This window comes from Dysidea avara, chromosome 3 (genome assembly GCF_963678975.1).
Source record: "Dysidea avara chromosome 3, odDysAvar1.4, whole genome shotgun sequence".
Taxonomy (NCBI): Eukaryota; Metazoa; Porifera; class Demospongiae; order Dictyoceratida; family Dysideidae; genus Dysidea; species Dysidea avara.
The window spans coordinates 8,611,667-8,636,868 of NC_089274.1; the positions used below are offsets into that span (position 1 = coordinate 8,611,667).

General features: G+C 37.5%; 1 protein-coding gene and 1 long non-coding RNA gene across 5 annotated transcripts in view; both read right to left on the reverse strand.

The window, feature by feature from the left end:
- LOC136249261 (uncharacterized) overlaps positions 1-19,731 on the reverse strand; it is a 57,480-nt gene extending 37,749 nt beyond the window's left edge. The window contains exons 1-7 of one of the 4 annotated variants that reach the window (XR_010698134.1): positions 19,226-19,731; positions 18,791-19,177; positions 18,473-18,537; positions 18,384-18,412; positions 18,201-18,333; positions 17,718-17,782; positions 17,512-17,658 (exon numbers count right to left, since the gene is read on the reverse strand). This is a non-coding gene — a long non-coding RNA (uncharacterized lncRNA). The other 3 variants (XR_010698136.1, XR_010698133.1, XR_010698135.1) reach the window with 3 other exon arrangements.
- A 535-nt stretch (positions 19,732-20,266) lies between these two features.
- The window catches only part of LOC136251574 (uncharacterized), a 212,436-nt gene continuing 207,500 nt past the window's right edge, over positions 20,267-25,202 (reverse strand). The window contains exon 3 of the mRNA XM_066044038.1: positions 20,267-20,548. The gene's annotated coding sequence lies outside the window, so the exon portion shown is untranslated. The remainder of the gene's footprint in view (positions 20,549-25,202) is intronic.

The following is a 25,202-nucleotide window of genomic DNA, read 5'->3' on the forward strand; positions in this document are numbered from 1 at the left end:
TGAAATGGCACGATATGACGAGTTTCTTCTGTGGGAAAGGCAAGTCAGTGACTTCCACCAAAGCAACTTATATCACTCAACCTTAGAGAATTTTCATATTCTACTAAACCTACACTGATAGCCTACAGTAAAGAGAAATGTTAGTCTTTTCATGCTCTTCAAAGCGGTAAAAGCGAAACGCACCTCATATCTAACCAGTGACGTCAAATGTACAGGTAGTATGCTGGGCGCGTGCCGCTGTTTCCAATCCCTATTAAGAGTCATATGTCTATGGATGTACCTATTGTTTTTAAAAGCAAAATTGTCAAGCTTAAGAATGGTTGAGACCTCAGATACCCTAGAATATTTGTATTGTCCTCAGTACTGATTTGAGTAAATCACCTGGAAACGTCATATTGAGTAATAGTTATCTACTGGAAAAACCTAATGTTGATTTGTTATATAGCTTATTTTAGGCCTATATAAAAAACATTTATATTATGCTGTGGACTCACAAGACTTAGCTTAAGACATGGCATGAATAGTTTGGCACGATATAGCTCAACAGCAAATGCAGCTACTCACCTCTGAGTTTTGGTGAGTTGTCACGCTGAGTCAAATAACTACAGTATACTGTAGCTTGTTTAAGCGCCGTGTAACTCAGTAAATAACTCTTCTTTGTTTCTTGTATGAACACTTTCAAAAATGGGGGTGCGCTCCAACATGAATTGCTTTGAGTAAATGTACACAAGTAGTTGAATCACTTGTCTCCATTTCCAATCTCAGATGTAAACAGAGTGAAATTTGAACATGTAAGCTAGATTCTCAGCATTGTATTGGTTAGCTTTCTATGTCTATAACAGGTGTATGTCAAGGTTTCTATACAAAGTTTTCCCTTAATTTCTCCATGTGCACAATGTGTCTTAACAAACTGAGAAATAACAGCTGTAAACTTTATTTCTATATGTGATAGTTATACCATGACTGCGAGGTATTTGCTGATATATACACCCGAAGTATAAGGGCTGCAGGCCTGAGGGATAAGGGTGTATATATTAGCAAATTCTAGTCCAGTCATGGTATATGTGATATATGTTACTCATGATCAATAATGGATTTAATAGCATAGGTTAATAACCATTAGAACATTATCTATTCATACGTCACTCAGTGCCAAAAATTGCAATTGTGGGATCCAGATTTTTCAGTTTTTCCATTAAAAGCCTACTAACTTTGCTATTGGCACAGTAAGTTAATATATTAAGTAGGGCTGGGACGAAGCTTTGAATGTTTTGTGGGTTCAAAGGTTAAGTAAACTTCAAATTATAAAAGTATCCTTTGAAGCTTCGTAATGTGCTCATAGTCTATGAAAGAATTACATACGTACAAATAAACGTCGTTATCTTTATTGCAGCCGCTTATTCATCTTGCACGATCGATGTTTGTCTCTTCGTGATCAATGTTCGTGTGCCATTCCCACTTTTAAACCATCACAATTTAGCTTGCTACTGTAGTTGTAGCCTTAAAACACTTATAAAGTGATAGATAATGCATGGAAATATCCTTTTAGCCATTAGTTGCAATTGGTGTGTGCCTATGCACGATAGTGGACACGCCCATTTTTGATCAATCAATCACGTCATTCAGTACTGCTGCTATGCACTTTCCAAATGCTTACAAACAGGATTAGAAAGGTAAAACTTAAGAAGGATGTTCATAAATATATACAAGAAAACCTGTTACTTGAAAACTAATACCAAAAGCTTCGAATGTTTGAACATTTTATTAGCGAATGTTCAAAGATAAGTTACAATATTCGTCCCAGCCCTAATATTAACTGAAGTTAAGTAGTTAGGACTACAAGTTACTCACCTATTTAAATCTAGTTGCCTTTTTGTGTTATTCCGTAGTCTGTTCAATGGCTGACATATGCATGTGGTGGGTAGAAATATGCATCCACGCAAATGATTAATTGTCAACAAGTCAAAACTTACCAACTACACTGAGCCTAGTCTAACCTGTAATCAAAACCCACAATTAAATGCTCCATATAACTGGTCAAAGTGTATCATATCTTTGAACTGGTTGGGAATCAAAACCACGAGCAAACTGCATTCCCATGATATGTCTTGGCAATATGTGAGTTAAACCCCGAGCGTTGCCTTTGAATCCCCATGCTAAAGTGGTATATACTACGCTCTACACAAGTGCATGTAACTTAGGTGCCTTTAACAGTGTTGGAGTCCATGGTCCAGCATTGGACAGACCACTTTTCAACTACTTGAACTTTGTAAAAAGATCTAGATACTCTAATAGAGCAGTCATCGCAATATACTCTTAAAAAGTCATTGCTATACTCTAATAGAGCATTCAGTAGTATAATATAGCCACTGTTCTTAATTGTACTGCTTGGTTTAAGCTATTTTAATGTCTTGTACTTTTATAAATTCCAGTGAATCATTTACATGGCACTGCACTGAGAGTCATTCCATGTCAAATCAACAAGGAATTTAGGGTCACCTCTTGGATTTTGATGAAACTTGGTGTGTTTGTAGTACCCGTGGTGCTTACCACCCATGCAAATTTTTAGCTCCATACAGCACATAGTTTTCTGATTTATGACCACAAATATTTTGAATATTTCATGAAAAATTGGTCCATCTCTAGATACAAAATCGACTGTAAACTCACACTGTGTAAATATTTTTAAACAAAATTTTCACTGATGGAAGACTGTTGATTGACCTTTCCAGTGATCCCTGATATCTACTTAATTATGGTTCAAAAGTACTGTATCGAAAACTTTAATCCTGTATATTTCAAAAAAAGCTGCTTGAAATTCTTTGAATTTTTTTATAAAATTAATAATGATTGTGTCATGGTCTATGTTTGATAAAATGTTTGTGGCAGGACCACAATGTGCTCAAGAGATATTATGTTGTGGTATGCAATGGAATTTGGTAGCCTATTATTGCTGTATGGGAGTGTGCATCTCCAATATCCACTCGCAACAAGACCATGCCAAGTTTGGTGAAGGTATTTAGATACAGTGCAACCTGTATTAGTGACCACCTGTATTAAAAGTCCACCTATGTATTAAAAGTCCACCTATGTGCTGCAGTTAATTTATGCTTCTCTAATTGGATACCAAGACACACGGTAGTGTGTCGTGCGGCCCAAGAAGCTGGCGCGCCACACCGTGAGTATATTAACAGGAAGAAAGAAAATGCAACTTTCACACCTATGTAGCTCTGTGATCCCTAATCCGATTGGAACCAAATTTGCTAGAGAAGTGCCGGCCAGTTAGGGGAGTCTACATACCAAATTTGAAGAAAATTGCTCCAGCCATTTCCGAGATACCAGCGAACAAAATTTCGTTTTAATTTCTTCGTTTTTTTCTTCTACTTCATTTTGCACACTTCGCAAAATCTTCCATAAAACACGAATGCGTGCTCCAATCAGGCTGAAATTTGGCACACTTGAAGGGCTTATTAAGGCGGATCTCAGTACCAACTCTGGTAGGATTCCGATGAACATTCACGGAGTTATGATCGATTATTCGCGTAAAATAAGGTAGACGATTATTCGCATAAAATAAGGTAGAAGGTCTGTCACGCCCACAGGGTAGACCCCTTGAAGGAATGAGCTGAAAATTGCTATATAGATGGAGTAACCATCGTAGGAGTGCCTTTTTGTGGTTTGAAAAGAATTGAGACACAAAACCCAACCTGTGTCACAATTATGCAATCGATTTTTATGAATAAAAAAACTATTAGTTTTCACGCCTACCAGGCAAACCGCTTAGAGCAATGAGCTGAAAATCGGTGTGTAGCTGGAATACGTATCATAGAAAGTCCTTGCAGTAGTACAGAAGAATTGGATTACAAACCACTGAGTTATGATTCGAAAGTCAACTACGTGTAGCAAATGCGAAATCGAGATACTCTAATAGAACAGTCACCCTATTAGAGCATCCAGCTACGTTTATAACTTACTCCATTAAAGAATTATATTACATTGCAAGTTATTCTGTAGGAAGTTCAGCTACAAACAGTTAATCTTATAGACAATTCAGCTAGAAACAAGTCACCCTGTAGAGAGATCAACTAGAAGAAGTCACCTTGTAGAGAGTTCAGCTACAAAGAAACCACTATGTAGAGAGTTCAGCTGCAAACAAATCACCCTGTAGAGAGATCAGCTAGAAAAAAAAGAATTTACCTTGTAAAGAGTTCAGCTACAAATGTAGAGAATTCAACTGCAAACAAATCAGCCTGTAGAGAGTTCGGCTACGAAAAGATCACCCTGTACACCTGTAGAGAGTTCAGCTACAAAATAACCACCATGTACAGAGTTCAGCTGCAAACAAATCACCTTGTAGAGAGTTCAGCTACAAAGAAACCACCATGTAGAAAGTTCAGCTGCAAGCAAATCACCCTGTAGAAAGTTCAGCTAGAAACAAATAACCCATCAGCTAGAAACAAGTCACCCTGTAGAGAGATCAGCTAGAAGAAGTTACCTTGTAGAGAGTTCAGCTACAAAGAAACCATCATGTAGAGAGTTCAGCTGCAAATAAATCACCCTTTAGAGAGTTCTGCTACAAACAAGTCATCCTGTAGAGAGATCAGCTAGAAGAAGTTACCTTGTAGAGAATTCAGCTATAAAGAAACCATCATGTAGAGAGTTCAGCTGCAAACAAATCACCCTGTAGAGAGGTCAGCTACGAACAGATCACCCTGTAGAGAGTGCAGATACAAACAATTCACCCTGTAGAAAGGTCAACTAGTAGAAGATACTGTACCTTGTAGAAAGTTCAGCTGCAAACAGATCACTCTATAGAGAGTTCAGCTACAAAGAAACCGTCATGTAGAGAGTTCAGCTGCAAACAAATCGCTCTGTAGAGAGTTCAGCTATGAAAAGATCACCCTGTAGAGAGTTCAGCTAGAAGAAGTCACTTTTTAGAGAGTTCAGCTACAAAGAAACCACCATGTAGAGAGTTCAGCTGCAAACAAATCACCCTGTAGAGAGTTCAGCTACAAACAAATCGCCTTGTAGACAGACCAGCTAGAAACAAGTCACCCTGTAGACAGATCAGCTAGAAGAAGTCACCTTTTAGAGAGTACAGCTACAAAGAAACCACCATGTAGAGAGTTCAACTGCAAACAAATCACCCTGTAGAGAGTTCAGCTACAAACAAATCGCCTTGTAGAGAGACCAGCTAGAAACAAGTCACCCTGTAGACAGATCAGCTAGAAGAAGTCACCTTTCAGAGAGTTCAGCTACAAAGAAACCACCATGTAGAGAGTTCAGCTGCAAACAAATCACCCTGTAGAGAATTCAGCTACAAACCGATCGCCCTGTATAGAGACCAGCTAGAAACAAGTCACCCTGTAGACAGATCAGCTAGAAGAAATTACCTTGTAGAGAGTTCAGCTGTAAACAAATTACCCTGTAGAGAGTTCAACTACAAACCGATAACCCTGAAGAGAGTTCAGCTAGAGTCAAGTCACCCTGCAGAAAGAATCCTGTAAAGAGTTCATCTACGTACAAGCAAATCACCCTGTAGAGAGTTCAGCTACATTTCAAGTCACCCAGTACAGAGATCAACTGCAAATTATCCTGTAGGGATTAATTGACATGTAATAAATATTTGCATTATATATATAATTTGTACATTTACTGATAAAATCGGAATGAGTTAAAGTATTTATAAAATCTGCTTCATCTTTTTCTTTTTCCTGTGGCAGAGAAAAAATATAGGTTATGGCCAGCTTTGGGGTATACAAATACAAAAATAAGTGAAATCTAATCAAAAACAGCCAAGCTGTAAAAAAAGGAATGCGGCTCTTGAAAAGGCTATGGTGACAAAAGATGTGAAATCGAAGGTGGCGGCCAAGAAATGGCTGTGATGGTAGGTTAATGGTAAAAATTTTAGTAACGACAATTCAGGTGAATTTGGTGCCGCTTGGTTTTGGCACAAAATTCACCTGAATAGGCCAGTTTCATGTAAGGGAAAGTATTTTAATTGATCTTTTAATTGTGGTTGCGCAACCACTTGATGCTGTGGTTAGCCATAAAAATGTACAGAAACCATTGGGAAATGGACATCCACGGACACAAAATCTATTGTCACATAGAATTGAATGGAAATATCCGAGTTTTTAAAGCAGCATTGTAGACTACATTGATTTCTACACCCTGTGGTGTTTGTCTGCTGTAAATACGCTAAGCCACTAGCGAGTTATGTGCCAATAAAGGTTAGAATACATGATAAAAAGGTTTTCTGGAGACGAAACACACAAGCAGCTGCTTGTTATCCTTGTTAACCAGATGTGCAGTACAACAACAAGCCTTACTATCACCTAGATGATGTATCTGGGCTCCCTGAACACGCTGTTAACTTATTAGCCCTCATGACAATTCAGCACTTTCCTGCGAAGCGATTCGCAACAAAAACTATTGTTTAGACTTGTTGAAGTTCCTGTGTTATTTTCTGACTTCGAACTTACGAATATCAGCTGTAGAAGGTCTTGTCTGGTGACATTTCTAACTTCACCACCCTATTAACTTGGGAATCTTTCATCCTATTCACAACGGACAACCACGAAATGAAAGAGAAATCAATGTAGTTTCTTTCCATGTACAGAAAATTAGAACATACCGTATACTTTGTAAGTTACCAAAGTTTTGCTGCCGGTTATCATCATTTTCCCAATGGCTTCAATACATTTTTATGGGCATCCACAGCATCCAATGGTTATGCAATAGACAATTAACACTGATTGCATTCTTAAGGCCTAATGTGAAACTGGCCTATTGTCATTATTAAAATTTTTACCATTAACCTACCATCACAGCCATTTCTTGGCCGCCACCTTGGATTTCACATCTTTTTTCACCATAGCCTTTTCAAGGGCCGCACTCCTTTTTTTATAGCTTGGCTGTTTTTGATTAGATTATTATATAGTACCAAAGCATCAACCTTTTCTAGCAAACCCAAAAGAATAGTATTAGACAGGTGGACTTTGTTTGAGATCACCATGCATCCATAAACATGTGAATGTTGTACCATCTCATCAGAAATACTTTTATGAAGTCAAATCCCGTCAACTCCCGGCATAATATACTTACATACATAGCCCCATTCCACACTATTCGATTTATGTACATGGCTGCATAGGTACAACAGACCTCCTAAAAAAGGATACCTTGTCACATTGATAGCCAGGATATGTGTTCATGATCTCACTTTATCATTGTACGTACATTTGGACCCAAAACAAGTCTGCGGTTTCTCACTTTATCAATGGTCCAGGGAATGGAAGAGTTACACTGTATACAGTAGATGCATTACTTGTACCAAGAGTTTTTTATATTATGAACACTTGCTTGTACCTCAATGTGTGATTTATAGTACTGTGTGAATAATAGTACTGTAATTACTAAGTGGTTTTTCAAAGTATTTTACGTTCACGCTTTGAAGATCAGTACAGGCTAATTTTAAATGCACACGAAAGCGTGGTCAACATGTTTACCTCCTGCGTGAGTATGTGCATGAATTTATGACTTGATCTTCAAAGTGGTCATGAATGTAACATAATGTAGTAATTAATTTCACACATTGAGGTGCAAGTAATGCATGTATATGGTAAAACCCCTCCATTCCTGGGACTATAATAAAGTGCTCATATTACAAAACCACAGAAGTACCTTGGTCCAAATGTATGTGCACCACTATATAGAGTGGGAGTATAAACAGACGTCCTGGTTATCAAGGTGTCCAGGTATCCCTTTTGAAGAGTTTTGTTGTGCGTACCTATGCAGCCACATATGCAACTCAAGTAAGGCTAAGTCCACTACAGTAGGATTCAACGTAATAAAGAAGGTATTACTGAAGAGATGGTACAACATTCACATGAGGACATATGTTATGGACACATGGTGGTCACATCTATAATTAAAAGTCAACCTGTCTAATATGGACCAGTTTTTGGATTTGCTAGAAAGGGTTGATGCTTTGGTACTATGCATTAATATCCAATTAGAAAAGTATAAATTAACTGCAACACATAGGTGGTCTTTCAATACTGGTGGTCACAAATACAGGTTCCACTGTACCTAGATACCTTCACTCTTTAAGACAAACTTGGCATGGCCTTGTTGCGCATGGTTATTGGAGGTGTACACTCCCATACAGCTACCAAATCCCACTGCATACCACAGCATAATTCATTATATCTCTTGAGTGCATTGTGGTCCCACCACAAAATTTTATAAAACATAGACCATGACCCAATCACTATTTACAAAAAATTCAAAGAATTTCAAGCAGAAATATAAAGGATTAAAGTTTTCAATACAGTACTTTTGAACCATAATTAGCTTAAGTGACCGATTATCGAACAAGGTTTATATTTTACTTCATAAATATCTCCAGGAAAGTAGTGTCAACCTCGAATTTTTACCAGGAGGTAGCACCTTTCTCGTAAAATACCTCACGTAAGTTTGAGCAATAGTATCCGATTAGTGTCCGTACTATAAGTGGATTTCTACATTCCGTAAAATATGAATTATCGAACACTGGTACCTAGAGTATTATCGAACGCCCATTAATTTCCGTTGATCAATTATCAAACATTTTGCACCTTTTCTACTCTGGTGACCTCAGTGCAATCTACACACTCTTAGTTATATCAACGTGTTAACTGAAGTACCATGATACTGTAACTGAAGTATAGTTTTGATACAAGTATGCACTTGTGAGTTGCAATGGCGAATCGTTTAGTGTTAAATGCATACAGTAAAAAATCAGCACATTACGAGCAATAACACAGTCTTATCATCCTTGTTTACAACAGCCCCTTCTGTACAGTCTTCGTGGATACATCTTTTACTCAGGAAAACGATAAACAGTCAGCCAATTCTGCTGCCAAAGTCATGCTCGAGTTGTAGTCTTTCACGGCAATTCCTGCATTCTTTTCCTTCATTTCTTCGTCGGTGGTGATGAGTATCAAGACTGCTGTGATGTCCACATATAAACTCTAAAGGATGGAAATCTCATTAAGAATAGGCTACACTATTGGAATTCTCCATATAAACACCTTACGAGTATGCAGAATAATAGTGTAAACTTCCGAATATGTTACGTGATTTTATGTTTGATAACAGGTACCGTTCGATAATAGGTCACTTACGCTAAGTAGATATCTAGGGATCACTGGAAAAGTCAATCAATAGTCTTCCATCAGTGAAAATTGTGTTTAAAAGTATTTACAAAGTGCGAAGTTACAGTTGATTTTGTAACTAGAGATGGACCAATTTTTTATGAAATATTCAAGATATTTGTGGTCATAAATCAGAAACTATGGGATGTATGGAGCTAAAATTTTGCATGAGTGATAAGCACCACAGGTACTACAAACACACCAAGTTTCGTCAAAATCCAAGAGCTAATAAAAAATGACTACTTGCCACACCTACCAGATAAACCGCTTGGAGTGATGTTTTGAAAATTGCTGTACAGATTGAGTAATCATCTTAGAAAGGCTCTTCAATGGTGTAGAAGAATCAGACTTAAAGCCACAGAGTTATAACACGAAATCCAACTTAGTGTAGCAAGTGCGAGATCGAGATACTCTAATAGAGCAGTCATCCTAATAGAGCAGTCACCCTGAAGAGAGATCAACTAGAAACAAGTAACTCATATAGGATCAGTTACAAACAAATCACCCAATACAAGTTACCCTATAGAGATCAGCTTCACCCAGTATATGTGCTGGAAACAAATCACCATGTAGAGAAATCAGTTAGGAACAAGTCACCCAGTAGAGTGTTCAGCTAGAAACAAGTCCCACCCTGTAGAGAGATCAGCTACAAACAAATCACCCTGTAGAGAGATCAGCTAGAAAAAAGTCACCCTGTATAGAGATATCAGCTAGATACAAGTTACCCTATAGAGATCAACTACAAACAAATCACCCAGTAGAGAGATCAGCTACAAACAAATCATCCTGTAGAAAGATCAGCTGGAAACAAGTCACCTTGTAGAGATATCAGCTAGAAACAAGTTACCCTATAGAGAATCACCTACAAACAAATCACCCTGTAGAACTATGTGCTGGAAACAAATCACTATGCATGTAGAGAGATCAGTTAGGGACAAGTCACCCAGTAGATAGTTCAGCTAGAAACAAGTTACCCTGTAGAGAGATCAGCTACGAACAAATCATCCTGTAGAAAGATTAGCTGGAAACAAATCACCTTGTAGAGATATCAGCTAGAAACAAGTTATCCTATAGAGAATCAGCTACAAACAAACCATCCTGTAGAAATATGTGCAGGAAACAAATCACAATGTAGAGAGTGCAGCTAGAAACAAGTTACCCTGAAAAGAAGCAGCTACAAACAATGAGAGTTTCAGCTACAATTCAGTAATTAAGAAGTCACCTTATTACCTACAGTATGTAATAATCATTCAGTGTAAAATATACAAATATTTAATCAGAAAAAAAGCTATACACACAATTACTTCTTTTGTTCCACAATTCCTGCAGTAAAGAAAAAAAAACAAGTTAAAAAGAAGCACCAAAGCCAGTTTATGGCTGGCTTTGTGGCTTGCAATACAAAAAGAAGTGATATCTAAACCAAAACAGCCAAGCTGTAAAAAAAGAGTGCGGCCCCCAAAAAGGCCAGGGTGAGAAAAGATGTGAAATCCAAGGTGGCGGCCAAGAAATAGCTGTGATGGTAGGTTAATGACAAAATTTTTTAATTATGACAATTCAGGTGAATTTGGTGCCAAATCCTACTAGAGGAGGCAACACAAATTTACCTGAATTATCATAATAAAATTTTTTGCCATTAACCTACCATCACAGTTATTTCCTGGCCGCCACCTTGGATTTCACATCTTTTTTCACCTTGGCCTTTTTGGGGGCCATATTCTTTTTTTACAGCTTGGCTGTTTTGGTTTAGATTTAACTATCACAATAAAATGTGAATGACTATATCTATTGACCTCCATTTTACTGAGTCCATGGATGGCCTGATAGCTCAACATTTCTGGGCTCTGGTCCTGTTTAACTGTATGGAAAGATATTCTTACTCGCTGCAAATTTGATGGTGCATTGGTGTTATTGATTTGATATGTAAATATGTAAAGTGTGTTTTTACACAGTGTATTTCAATATACATTTTGCTCATTTAGAAATGTAACTGTCTCTATCCAATCCATGTACATAATATAAAATTATGTGGACATCATGTATATAGTATTATTACTTCAATACATTGAATACTGAATCATGATTAGCTATATGCATGCAGCTAACCATATTCAAACAATTAAAATGCTGTCAGGTTTATTATTGCAATCACTCTCACATGCTTCTTTCCCTGTTCAAAGGGTCTAAGAAGTTTAATATTCATTTGTGTCAAGGTGATTGAGATTTTGTTTTACAGGTTCCATTTCTAAAGGATGCACCAGAGAGCTTTCTTAAGGAAGTTTCACTGAACACAGAAAAGTTGATTTTGCTGCCTGATCAAGTACTCCTGAAGAAAGGTGAAGAGCAGCACAGTATGTATTTCATCAGCAATGGCACTTTAGAGGTATGAACTATATAATATGTTTTAAATCTGCAAAAATAGAGACTTTGTAAACTAGTAAAGTCCTAAAGCAAGGGGGATTATTATCAGACGTGATAATCCTTGCTTTAGTCCAATAAGTATTAGCAATAAACCAGCATGGTAAGTCAAGGTTACAGTGTACGTATGGGAAATCATTCATAATTGTGGCCTTATCAATGGTTTTGATAAAACCAGTCTAACAACATGTAAAGGTTGAGGCAAACTTTTTGGGTATCATATTTTGAGGCAGGTGAACAGTTGTTACATTGCTCTTGTTCCAGCTATCACTAGAAAGTACTATACAGCAAAAGCTGTAAGATTTATGAGGCATAGTGATACTGCATACTAAATTTACGTATTAGGGCTTGAGAGTGAAGCAGTAATGTAGGTACTGGTGAAGCCTGGTGTATCCAGACTAGGTTTGTATAATTTGCTTGTTACATGCTTGGTACCAAAAATTTCAAAATGTTGTCAATGAACTAGGCTATTGGTATTATAAACTGTGTGTGAGTGTAGAGTGCTAGGAGAAACGATGGTCTAATTTTGCAGGCTGAGAAAATGTCAAAACTTTATCTGGCTGGGGTTTCTGGACACCTGTAAAAGAAGGTCTACATAGCATTGTTAGGGGAAGTGCTACACTCTATTGAGTGTTGTGACCCAACAGAGACTGATAGCAATCTTCTTAACTGGTTACTTTGTTGCTGACAGTGATGTTTTAGCAGCAGAACTATCATTCCTGCTGAAGACTTGTTAGGTATTTGCAAGTGTCTTGCAGCACTTTCAAAGATGTGAAAGTCAATCTACTGTCTGGAAACCTGTCAGCCCTTGGTCTTAACGCTGAATAGCATTGTTAAGTAATGTGGGTCTGCTGAATATGCAATTTAACACAAAGCAAGTAATGAGCTTGGATTCCAGTTGTACCAATCGATAAACCATATATCCATTCACTGTACAGTGTGATTGACGGCTAGTTCTGCATGTGGTTGCCTAATATTACAATGATGCCTTCAATATCCTGATAACATGCATATGGAAAGTTTTCACACAAAACATTCTACATGAGTGGACAAATTGTGATGTACGTATCTCAACAATCCTTGAAGCTATTGAGACAAACACTGCAGGACAGTAAAGATGAGTGGTGCCTTGTTTGGCTGCCATATCTATCCTGGACCACAGACCAAAGAATAGTTATTATTCTATCCGATAGAAACACACAAGTACAACTAGTTTTATTTCTACCTGATCACAGTCATTGAAATTATCCATAATCTGCTTGTTTAAGAGTCGGTTTTGTAATCATTCACACCACACATTTCAAATATATAACATATCCTTAAAGTAGGAATCAAATTTGCGTGTCAAGTGATGATCTCCCTTGTTTCTGCACTTTTATTGGCTCACCAACACTCAGTGTTTGGGGTAGTTTTAAAGTAACTCGTTACTTATTACTATTATAGTACTAATGTCGCCAGCACTAATTGCATGTGATTAAAAAATTCACCAATTAAGGGGAGTGATAGTATTTTGTTTGCGAGTAATGCTGTCATTCCCCTGAGGACTCACAAACGAAACAGTTGCCACACCCCTTTATGAGTGAGGCTTTTTAGTGTTCATGATGTTGCGCTTGGGCTGTACGTACCATACTTGCAACAAAAACTATTTAGATACAGTTACAAATTACTCGTAACTAATATATTACACATCATACAGTATGATAGTAGTGTATAGTAGTGATGACAAAGATGTGGGCGTGGCCTGTGATAAATATCATCCAAAAACCTGCCTTGATTTCCCCTCTTGACAACATGACAGTATTGGTTGGGTAAAAATGTAACCCAAAAATGCTTTTAGATCAACTCAAACATTTTCGTCAAGTTGCTACAGAATTTTAAAAAAAAATTCTATGGAATTTCTGCTGCCTGCCTGATGCGTTCAGTCAGGCATTGCAGATAAGTGGCTACAGCTACAGCCCTACTTCTTTCACAGAAACACTTCGAATTTAAATAAGAAGAAACCTTTGCCATTTTGATGCAATACATGGACTATTGTCTTACTTTTATTCTTCCTCAAGACATGATAGTGTGTCGTGCGGCCAAGTACAGCCAGTGTGGGCACGTGAAATATAAGTGTGTGTTTTACAGGAACCAAGAAAATTCCGTTTTCATGCATCCATAGCTTGATTATGTCTGACCGGAAATTAATCATATTTGCTATGGTAACTCCCTCAAGGTGGGGCACCTCTTGTTTCAAATTTGATCACTGAGATATGCGTCTTCAAAGTTCGTCTTAATTTCTTCATATTTTTCTTCTTCTAATTCTTCTTTTTCCGACACTTAGAGAAAAATTGCTATACCATGCATAATTATGCTTTAGTCAATTTTCTTCAAATTTGGAGGACAGTAAGAACGTAATGCAGCACGTTTACAGTCCAACTTTTGTGCACATCAGATAAAGAACAAGGGAGTTTTCGAAAAAATGTAATAGCAATTTTTTGTCACTGCCACAGGGTAAACTGCTTGAAGGAATGACTTGAAAATTGGTCTGTACATGGAGTAACTATCGTAGTGCAAACCTTTTCATGGCTTGAAAGAAATTGCACTAACTGTCATGGAGTTATAACAAAAAAACCAATTATGTGTAAAAAACGCGCAATTGAGTTTTGCTAATAAAAAAGTATTACTTGTCACACCTACCAGGCAAACTAGTTAACGGAATCAACTGAAAATAGGTAGAGTGTGGTAGATTAATTATATTTTAAAATGATCTCTCAGTGGCTTACAAAGAATCAGATTTTAAAAACTGAGTTACACTACGATAGTCAACTACGTAGGTGTAACAAGTGTGCAATTGAGATACTCTAATAGTGCAGTAACCCTAATACAGTGGGACCTCAGTTATCTGGACGGACCCCACTTATCCAGATTCTAGGTTAACCGAACTACAGAAATGACTGCTCTATTAGAGTAGTGACTGTTCTATTAGGGTCCCATTAGAGAGTTCAGCCACAAAGTCACCTGTAAAGTTCAGCTAAAAGTCACCTTAGAGAGAGTTCAACTGCAAACAAGTCACCCTGTAGAGATTTTAGCTACAAACAATCTCTCTGTGGAATCTCATCCACAAACAGGTCACCCTGTAGAGAATTCAGCTGCAAACAATTTACACAAACAGGTCACCCTGAAGAGAGTTCAGCTACAAACAAATTACCCTGTGGAGAGATCAGCTTCAAAAAAGTCAACCTGTGGAGAGTTTAGCTACAATAAAAATCACCCTGTTGAGAATTCTGCCACAAACAAGTAACCCTGTGGAGAATTTAGTTAACAAGTCATCCCCTAGGGTATTCAGCTACAAAAAGTCACCCTGTAGAGAGTTTAAGTCACCTGGTAGAGAGTTTAGCTACAAACAAACCACCGTGTAGAGATGTTCAGCTGAAAACAAATTCCTATTTGGAAGGTTCAGCCACAAACAAGTCACCCCTACAAACAAATCACCCTATGGAGAGTTCAGCTATAAAAAACCACCCAGTAAAGCATTCAGTTACCAAAAAGTTACTCTGTAGAAAGTTCAACTACAAACTAATTATCCTGTGGAGAATTCAGTATTAAACAATTCACCCTGAAGAGATTTCAGCTACAAGAGAGAGTTCAGCTGCCAACAAGTCACCATGTTGAGATTTCAGCTACAAACAATCACTCTGTGGAATCACAGCCACAAACAAGTCACCCTGTTGAGAATTCAGCTACAAACAGCTCACACAAACAGGTTATCCTGAATAGAGTTCAGTAACAAATAAATCACCCTGTGGAGAGTTCAACTACAAAAAAAATCACCCTATGGAGAATTCAGCCACAAACAAGTAACCTTGTAGATAGTTCAGCTACATCAAGTCATTCTGAAGAGAGTCCAGCTTAATTGGAAGTCACTCAGTATACAAAAAGTTATCTTTTAAAGTTTCTGCTACAACCTAGTTTACCTGTCCTGTAGAAGAGAGGACATGTAATAATTTCATACAGTATATTAATTTTTTGTAAAAGATGCCTCATTATAAAAAATATCCACAGAACTCAGTTCTTGATGTCTTCCTCCTTTCTGCAGTAAAGAAAAGACAAGCAAAAGAAAAAAAGAAGTTATATCTATAGCAAAACAGCCAAGCTATGAGAAAAGAGTGCAGCCCCCCAAAAGCCAGGGTGAAAAAATTTAGGTGAATTTAGTACCAAATCCTAGTGAAAATTGGAGAAGGCAGCACAAATTCACCTGAATAGTCGTTATTAAAATTTTTGCCATTAACCTATCATTTTTTGGCCGCCACCTTTGATTTCACGTCTTTTTCACCCTGGCTTTTTGAGGGCTGCACTCTTTTTTCCCAGCTTGGCTGTTTTGGTATAGATATATGTGACCAGATTTTACAAAATCGACCAGTGGATAGCTACACTATCGTACTACTAGTTTTGACCCTCAGTACTACTCAAACTACTCGAGGCTGGTTTTAACAGATGTCTTTTCTGGGTGGTGTGGAGTGCTCAAATGATGGTTTCAGGCCTTGTGAAGGACCTGGCTTGGCAAGAATCAGTGGTTTACTGGTGGACAGCCTTATAATGTTGGCCAGATGTTTTCTCTGTTGATTTTGCTACATATCAGCCACTAAGGAGCCAGCACAGCCCTGTAATCTCGTGTCTGGACTCCAATCGTGGTCTGCCTCCATTTTGAGGTCTATCTCTTGCCCTCCCCGCCACCCCCCACCCCTTTGTGAGCACTCGTGATACTACTTCGCTCGTCCAACTGCTCAGATTTTCTGCTCTCCACCCAATATTGAGGCATGTTGCTGTCTCAGCCTCTATCTTATTTGGCGGGAAACTCTACAAGCAGCTACAAGTACTGGACGTGGCCTGAAAGGTAACAGATTGATGCATCTTTTGTGTAAATTTCATACGCGTGCTTACTATCCTTGGAGAGTTATGCTGGCTTGAATTCTTTAAAACCGTTTATCTCGAAACTTCTAATGTGCGATTTGGATCGTTTTAATCCAGTCACATATCAAGACTCATGGTAGTGAGTCGCGCGGCCAAGAAACTACAAAGCGCACGCCTAATTAAAAGACGCGCAGCCACTACTGTGAGTTATTTACGTGTAGGGCCGGTTTTGCAATATTAGTCCTAGATTACGCAACATCTCTCAATAGATTTGTATTACGTTACGTGATAAAAAAATCTTTAGGAGTCGTCATCATCATCATCATAGTTTTCTTGCGACCTCGCTATAATAAAAAAGTAACCATCGCAAAATAAAAAATAGGCGTATTTCACTTTATTCTCTACAACTACTGTCACGTTATACCAGTCAACATAGTCGTGTTTGTATAGTCGATCTAGCACTGACATTATCCAATCCTGGTTTGCCTATACGCGTATTTTCTTCAATCAAACCTCTAATCTCTACAATAACTTTTAAAGGCACGACGTGGACACAAACTCTAATGCCTGATAAACAAGTTGTGACAGCGTGCTGAACCGTAAGTTCCCTAGGGATGGCGTTTTAAGCAGAAATCTTTTAAATTCAATTTAGTGCCACACCCCATGCGAGCGTTTATAAATCGCCAGTTGTCTTATGGTGTGAAGAACAAAATCACTAGCGAAGGTGCTTTAAGCATACTCTTCAATTCTCTATTTACATGTAATTTTTAATAGATTAACCACAAAGGCCGACAAGGTGAATACAAAAGGTAACAAGCCTTTAGGGGTTACCGCCTCTATGTAGTGTGTACCATGTAGCTTGTGTTGTGGCTTTCATTAAGTATTATGCACACACATTTTTGGATTGCTCGAATGTGGTTGGTGGTGTTGTGGCTCCAATGTGGTTCGTGGTTTTCCAGTGACCATGTATGAGTTGGGGTTGTTCCACACAACTTACACAATATTCAAATTTCATGATGGCCATGAAAATTCATATGGTAAACATACAATAAGGTGTAACAACGTTAATCAACATCACATCAAGATTTGACTAAAAATAGTTCCAACAATAGTGATGATTTCTTGTATGTCAGCATGACGATACTGAGACCTGTAAAAGAATAAGCAGGCACTGAAGTTAACCTTAAATTAAACACTCATGCAACTGACCTGGAACATCAGTCGCAACACCAAAAACGCTTGTTTTGATATCTGATGACACAATCCAGCAGGCACTGAATTAAAAGAGAATGTACAAAAAATCAATATGCCGGGCTATATCAATAATAGCATGGATAATCAAAATGAACAAAAATTATATCCCAGGCTAAGTGAATGAATAACATAACTGTTGGGTAAGCATGTCAAACCTGAACATTAGGACATTAGTCAAACAAAAGTACGCTATCACAACTTGGTCATAATACAATGTTTGTACCACTGGACTTCACACTGGTTGCCCAAAAATTGTGCCATTCCAGGACAACAGCATAATTATGAAACAAATAGTTACTACAACACAGATGGCTCACTGTTGCACTGTCTACACTGATATACCATAATTTAAAAACATAACAGGTGGGCATTAAATACAATACACTTAACATCTGGGTACTAGGAAAAAATCACTAACATCACAACATGTAAACTGACCTAGAAATTAACACCCTTGATGCCACTACAGTCTACACTGGATATTTGTTTGAACCCATCAACACTATACCCGATACATCTGAGTAGACTGACCTGCAAATTCACATCACTAGTATACAGTGATAATTGATAACTACAAAAACAACAATTGCAATAATACAATTCTTCTGTACATCAACTGACCTGAAATTCATGACACTCGATACCGAGACCTGTAAAAGAATAGGCAGGCACTGAAGTCAACCATAAATTAAACACACATGCAAACTGACCTGGAACATCGGTCGCAACACCAAAGACACCTGTTTCGATATCTGACGAAACAATCCAGCAGGCACTGAATTAAAAAGAGAATGTGCAAAAAATCAATATGCCAGGCTGTACCAATAAAGGATGGATAATCAAGATGAACTAAAAAAATATATCCCATATGCAGGTAAAGTGAGTAACATAACTGTTGGGTAAGCAAGTAAACCAAAACATTAGGTCATTGGTCAAACAAAAGTACACTATCACAAACTGGTCACTGATAATTGATAATTACAAAAAGAACAATTGCAATAATACAATTCCTCTGAATGTTAACTGACCTGAAATTCATGACACCTGTATCTTTGTTCTTGCATGGTCTCAACTTACATATGTACCATGATCACATTCAACTGCTAGTGGATAAACCAGTATGACCAGATGGCCTGCAAAAACCAACAAGCAGGTGTTAAATACAATACACCTAAAGCCTGGAATATGAAAAATATTATATAAGCATTATTCCACACTGATATAGTAATAGATTATAGGACGTTGTGGAACTTGCCTAAATGTGTAAACTTGAACATGAGGACAACTGCATAATCTGGACACTTGGAATTGTCCAATACCTGATGAACAAGTTAGTACTAATGACATTCACTTCAACATTTTATCCCAGCTGGGTGAATCTCTTGTAACTGAGTAAAAAGGTGTTTATTTTCCACCTGCAACCAAAGTTCTACATTTCTGTGGTTGAGTGTACATAAACTGACCAGGAAAATCAGTATGCCATAGGGGTATGGAAATGGTTTCTTTCCTTCTGTTGTGACATTACTTACAGCTGACTGGTAAAGGATCATCGATGTCCCTGTGGACCCCAACAATGACTATATCAATAACTTCACAAGTTGGAATGAATTTCCTTTCAACATCTGGTGGACAGGTCCATAACCCTATCGCACAAACACGGTGAATCAGTGTGTGGCGATGTGACACGTTGCACAAACTTCACTCCTCGTTTCGTTAGCATTCAAGACCGGCATATATCATAGAGTACCTCAGTATTCTTGACTCTTACTTCTTCCAGTGTTGCTCAAGCGATGTAATTTCTCACGAGGGGCTCGAGTTTCTCATTAAAGTCGAGCCGATTAAAGTACGCCTCACCATCTAGTTACATTCTTAAACCATTCAATTTAAAACCACGTATCACGAGTGTCCGCTTAAGGTAATTAGGGACTTTCCACGAGATTTCCCCTAAATAGATCACGTGTTAGTTGTCAATCCGGTGGATTCTAGTGGTATACATGGTTCAACAATGCGGTAAGTGTACTTTAATATAGTATAAGCTTCAATAATTGTTTGTGTACTGCTAAACTAAGTTATTTTTGTGTGATAAGCATGCTTGAGGAAGGGTCTGGGGGGGACGACACTAATGTTTTGACAGCAGTTGATGATGGCCAGGCAATGAATTGCGAGAATAACTACTGTGATAGTGTGATAGTAGGGAAAAATTCCCACCCCTATAGCTCTGCCTAGGGGCATTAACTAGCATTATCTACAGCTACTGTATTATGTTGCCGATATGTACATCCGGGCCAAGAATAAAGGTGAAAGTGGTAGTAAGGCTCAATCCTATTATTCTGCTGAACAGGCAAGGGAGTCTGGGACTCTGGGGGCATGCTCCCTCAGGAAAGTATAAGTACTACAACTTTTTTGTTTTAATTGCTTCATTAAGTATAAAAATTTCAGTGAAAAGGTGATGATCGAGGCTCTGGTCTTATGCACTGGTTGGAGTGGTTGTATTGATACTGCACTGTGACATCCTTGAGGGGTTAGTGCTGGCATTATCCTTGGCAATACTATTCCATCTCCCCGAGTCTTGATGATTGAGTCCTCCATTCCTTTCTCTGCTGCTCCAATCCTGAAGTTGTGACCACAGTCAAAAGGTGACGATCGAGGCTCTGGTCTTGCATCTATACTGTACTGCAACACCCTTGAGGGGTTAGTACCGGCATTGTCCATCGCAATACTGTTCCATCTCCCATATACAAGTCTTGATGGTTGAGTCCTCTATTCCTTTCTCTGCTGCTCTAATCCTGAAGTTGTGACCAAAATATTAAAAAATGGTTATAACATGATAAATGATTATGGTGATAACAATTACAAATGTATTTATAGCTGTGTAGCAACTGTGAACTAATTAGTCACTTGCAAGTTTAATTAGGTGTCTGAAGCATTTAACATGCACAGATATGAGATACATTCGTCACATGCAGGCAGTAAAGATAGATTTACTCTAATAGAACAGTCATACTACACCGTAAATTCATACTTCCGAATTTACGGTGTTATGAAACAATCATTATTATGTATGGATTTTACTGACTCTCCAAGATAATATTCTGCATTAATGTTAATTGCTCATTTCCAAAAAAATTTACCTTTTAAACCAAATGTAGAGTCTATCACTGACAAAAATGAGTGATATCCACCCCAAAAACACCTTCGCTGTAAAAAAGGCGCGCCCAAAAAACTACAAGTACCTGGAACCCAATGTAAAAAAAAAAAAGAAAAAACAGCTCAGCTGAAGTGAAAAGTAACTGGTAACTTAAAGGGCTGATATCTGAAGTGGCCAAGAATACAATTACTAAAGTTTAATCCATGCAAGAACACCTTGGCTATAAAACAGGTGTGTACATGAAAGTAACTGGATGGCTGATATCTGAAGTGGCCAAGAATGAATGGTCATATACAACTAATTCAAAAATTTAACACTGAACCTTTATAATTCAGCATATTCACTCTTGCTGCATCGTAAAGTAATTTCTTTTAACTCTAATTGGCTGGTAATTTGGCTGCCTTTTTTAATAGTCAGTATAATAGAGCAAAAAAAGTCGGCCAAATTACCAGCCAATTAGAGTTAAAAGAAATTACTTTACGATGCAGCAAGAGTGAATATAGAACACAGCTGAATTATAAAGGTTCAGTGTTAAATTTTTGAATTAGTTGTATATGACCATTCATTCTTGGCCGCTTCAGATATCAGCCATTTCAGTTGCCAGTTACTTTCATGTACACACCTGTTTTATAGCCAAGGTGTTCTTGCATGGATTAAACATTAAACTTTAGTAATTGTATTCTTGGCCGCTTCAGATATCAGCTCTTTAATTTACTGGGTTACTTTTCACTTCAGCTGAGCTGTTTTTTCTTTTTGTTTTTTTACATTAGGTTCCAGGTACTTGTAGTTTTTTGGGCGCGCCTTTTTTACAGCGAAGGTGTTTTTGGGGTGGTATATATATACTATAGCAGCCATTGCACAGTACAGCTTTGAATGTAGTACTGCTGCAATAAAAGGTACAATAAGAAGTGAATATCCATGTAAATTCTACAATCAAAATGCACAGTAGGGACATTTACTTCTTATTGTTTTACAATATCTGGACACTACATAATATTATGTACAACTCCAATCCAGCTTGTTTCTGTAATTTTTATTGCAGTGGCGGTATTACATTATCCCTACTATAGTGTAACATCCCTAATTTCTTCTTATACTTGTTTGTGAACTTTTTTGTCAATTCATGACCACTATTCAATAGCCAACTACCCCCACATATGTAATACAGTTCTAGTTTTAATCATATTCATGAGTGAGGTCATGATTTGTAGCAATCATGAACAAGGGCTGTACATTCCAGCTACACTGGCCTACTGCTGATATATACACACCAAACACCAAGCCGCCAGATTAATCCACTTACATGCAGCTAAGCCAGACTAAGTCTACTTTTATACATACATACATACTGTATGTATGCCTTGTGCATACACATTCCATTCCGTTCTGGTAGCAGCCTCTTCTACAACGGAGAAAAACTCACTTTCTTTGTGCATCATACCATTCCACAAGCAGTCCATCTCCTGGTGGCAGGCGACTTCTCATCTACTATGGAGCACAGCACACTGAACTAACCGCCTGGAACCAAGACATGTGTATTCCAATATGTTGGTGCAATAACATAGTGAAACATGTAGTGCTGAGCGATAGTAAAAATTTTACTATCACGATAGTTACTCATTACTTATTAGTAATGATATTAGTAACTTCATTACTTGTAGCAATAAAATTAGTAATATGTTACATGTGTAAGTAAAGTAACTTGAATTACATTACTAGTTTTTATAACGTATTTCATTTCATTGTATTACTTAGTTACAACAAACTCACGAACAAAGGGTAATAATTATTGAATTGTAGGGTCACAATCCCTGATAAGTTTATATATAATTGCTTGTCACTATTGTTGGCAGTGTTGGGAGTAATGCATTAATCATGTAACACGTTACCTAATTAGATGTCCATAATAAATATATTAATAAAATACCATCGAAGCCTTTATGAGATTCTGTATGCACATTGCAATTTGATCAGTTTTATTGAAACACTAACTGTACGTAGAACTCAAAATTGCTATATTAAAATAATCTTCATTATCGGTAAAGCAAATCCATTGCTGGATTGATAAAAGGTACACAAACTTGATAAATAAAATTTTTAAAAGGAAATCAGGGATCACTACGAAACAAGAAGGGATCACTGGGGTGGTAATGTAAACCACAAATCCCTATCTTGACTTACTAAAATTTTGTGACAGAGGGTCAAAACAGGGATTTGTGGTTTACATTATCAACCGTCCAAGCAATTCTTTTTTTTGTTTTGTGGCTTTTATCAGTCCCTTGTTTAAAATTTTCAATGTTTTATTCATCTCATAAAGAGTATATAATAGTAATCAATAGTATCGAACAGCATATTTGCCTGTGATTAGTGATTCTGTAGAATGATGCAGATATTCAGATATTTCTGTAATTGTTCATTTCTGTTGCCATTAATAGTTGACCCCTTTCTACATACGCATTTCAAATTACCATTTTTGCATAAATGAACAATTACTGAAATATCTGTGTTAGTCTTCATAATCATTAATCATAGGGTAATATGCCATTCGATACTCTTGGTCACTATTTATCTTATAACTAGCCTGTGTGTATTCCTTGCTTGTTGCATAGCCAGAACTGTATATACAAGTACACAGAAAAATTTGGAGTTTTCAACTAGAGTAGGGACCATAGCACATCAATAAAAAGTACTGAAACAAGCTGGAGTAGTGCACAATATTAAATCACAGTAAAACAATAAGAAGTGTTATGTCCCTACTGTGCATTTCCATTATGGTGTCTTTAGCATAGTAGGGATATAACACTTCTTATTGTTTTACTGTGATTTAATATCGTGCACTACTCCAGCTTGTTTCAGTACTTTTTATCGATGTGCTATGGTCCCTACTCTAGTTGAAAATTCCAAATTTTTCTGTGTACTTGTTTGTTAACTTTTTTTGTAAATAGTTATTATGACTGGTGAACCCACGCATACCGCATCTGAAATGGTGCCGCGCACCCCAATTATCATCTGAAAAGTGAAGTATCCATTACGCTTCGTTTTCAGCTATGTTCAACCCATTACGCAGCATATCGAATCAAGAACTGTTCGAAAAGCACCTCTGCAATCCACGCATACCGAAAGAAATGGTGCTGCGTGCCCCAGTTATATCAATTATCATCTGAAAAGTGAAGTATCCATTATTATGCTTCGTTGTCAGCTATGTTCAACCCGTTACACAGCAGTACGAATCAAGAACTGTTTGAAAAGCACCTCTGCTATCAAAATAGCCACTATGACAAATACGGATGATTTCCATTACAAAGGGAAGCCATCATGTGCTATCGCCAAATTGACACTTTTCGCTGTCAGCAAAGATGAATGGGACACAAAGGAGGATACTGGTAAGAAGAATGCATTGTACATACTGCGGTATGCCAAAAGGCACATTTTGGGCCGAAGCGACGTCAAACAGTGAAAAAATCAAGCCCGTAGCCTTAGCCGTTATCAAGTTACGCTTGTCTGAAGGCATCAGTCATTCAGTCAGTCAGGCAGTCAGTAGAAAATTCTGTTAAATAAATATTTTATAAATTCCGTAGCAACTTGTCGAAAGCATTTCAGGTCGATCTAAAAAGGTTGTTTGGGCTTAGTTTTACCTAACCAATACTGCCTCGTCATCTTCAGGGGAAATTTAGGCTATTTTTTGGGTGATATTATTTCGTGGGTCACGCCTACTCCTTTGTAGTCCTTACTATACAGTACGATACTGTATGACACACATGTACACTACCACATACATACGTACATAAATGTACTACCAATTGCTTTATAATTGTCTAATTTTGTTGTGTCAGGTACATGGAGGAAAGAAAGTTCATACATTTACTGAAGGGCAGTGTTTAGGAGAAGTATGTACATATGTGTTCATATATTGATATCAAGACACACAATAGTGCGTCATGTAGCCAAGTACAGCCAGTGCAGGTGTGCAACAGACAAGTGTAGAAACCAAGAAAACACTGTTTTCACACATCTGTAGCTCAATATTGCCTACACTGAAATTTGTTGACTCCCTTAGCATTTCTATTTCAAATTTGAGTTGAATTTGCATAACCATCAAAATATGCGTCTTTGAAGTTCATCTTAATTTTTTGTTTTTTAATCTTTGTCTTCTTTTTGCACTACTTAGAAAACTGCTGTAACTAGTGTATGTGCTTCAAATTTTGATGGCAGTAGAAGCGTAATAAGGCACATTTACAGTTAGATTTTCATATAGATTGAATAAAAAACAAGGAAGTTGATGTGGATTTTTT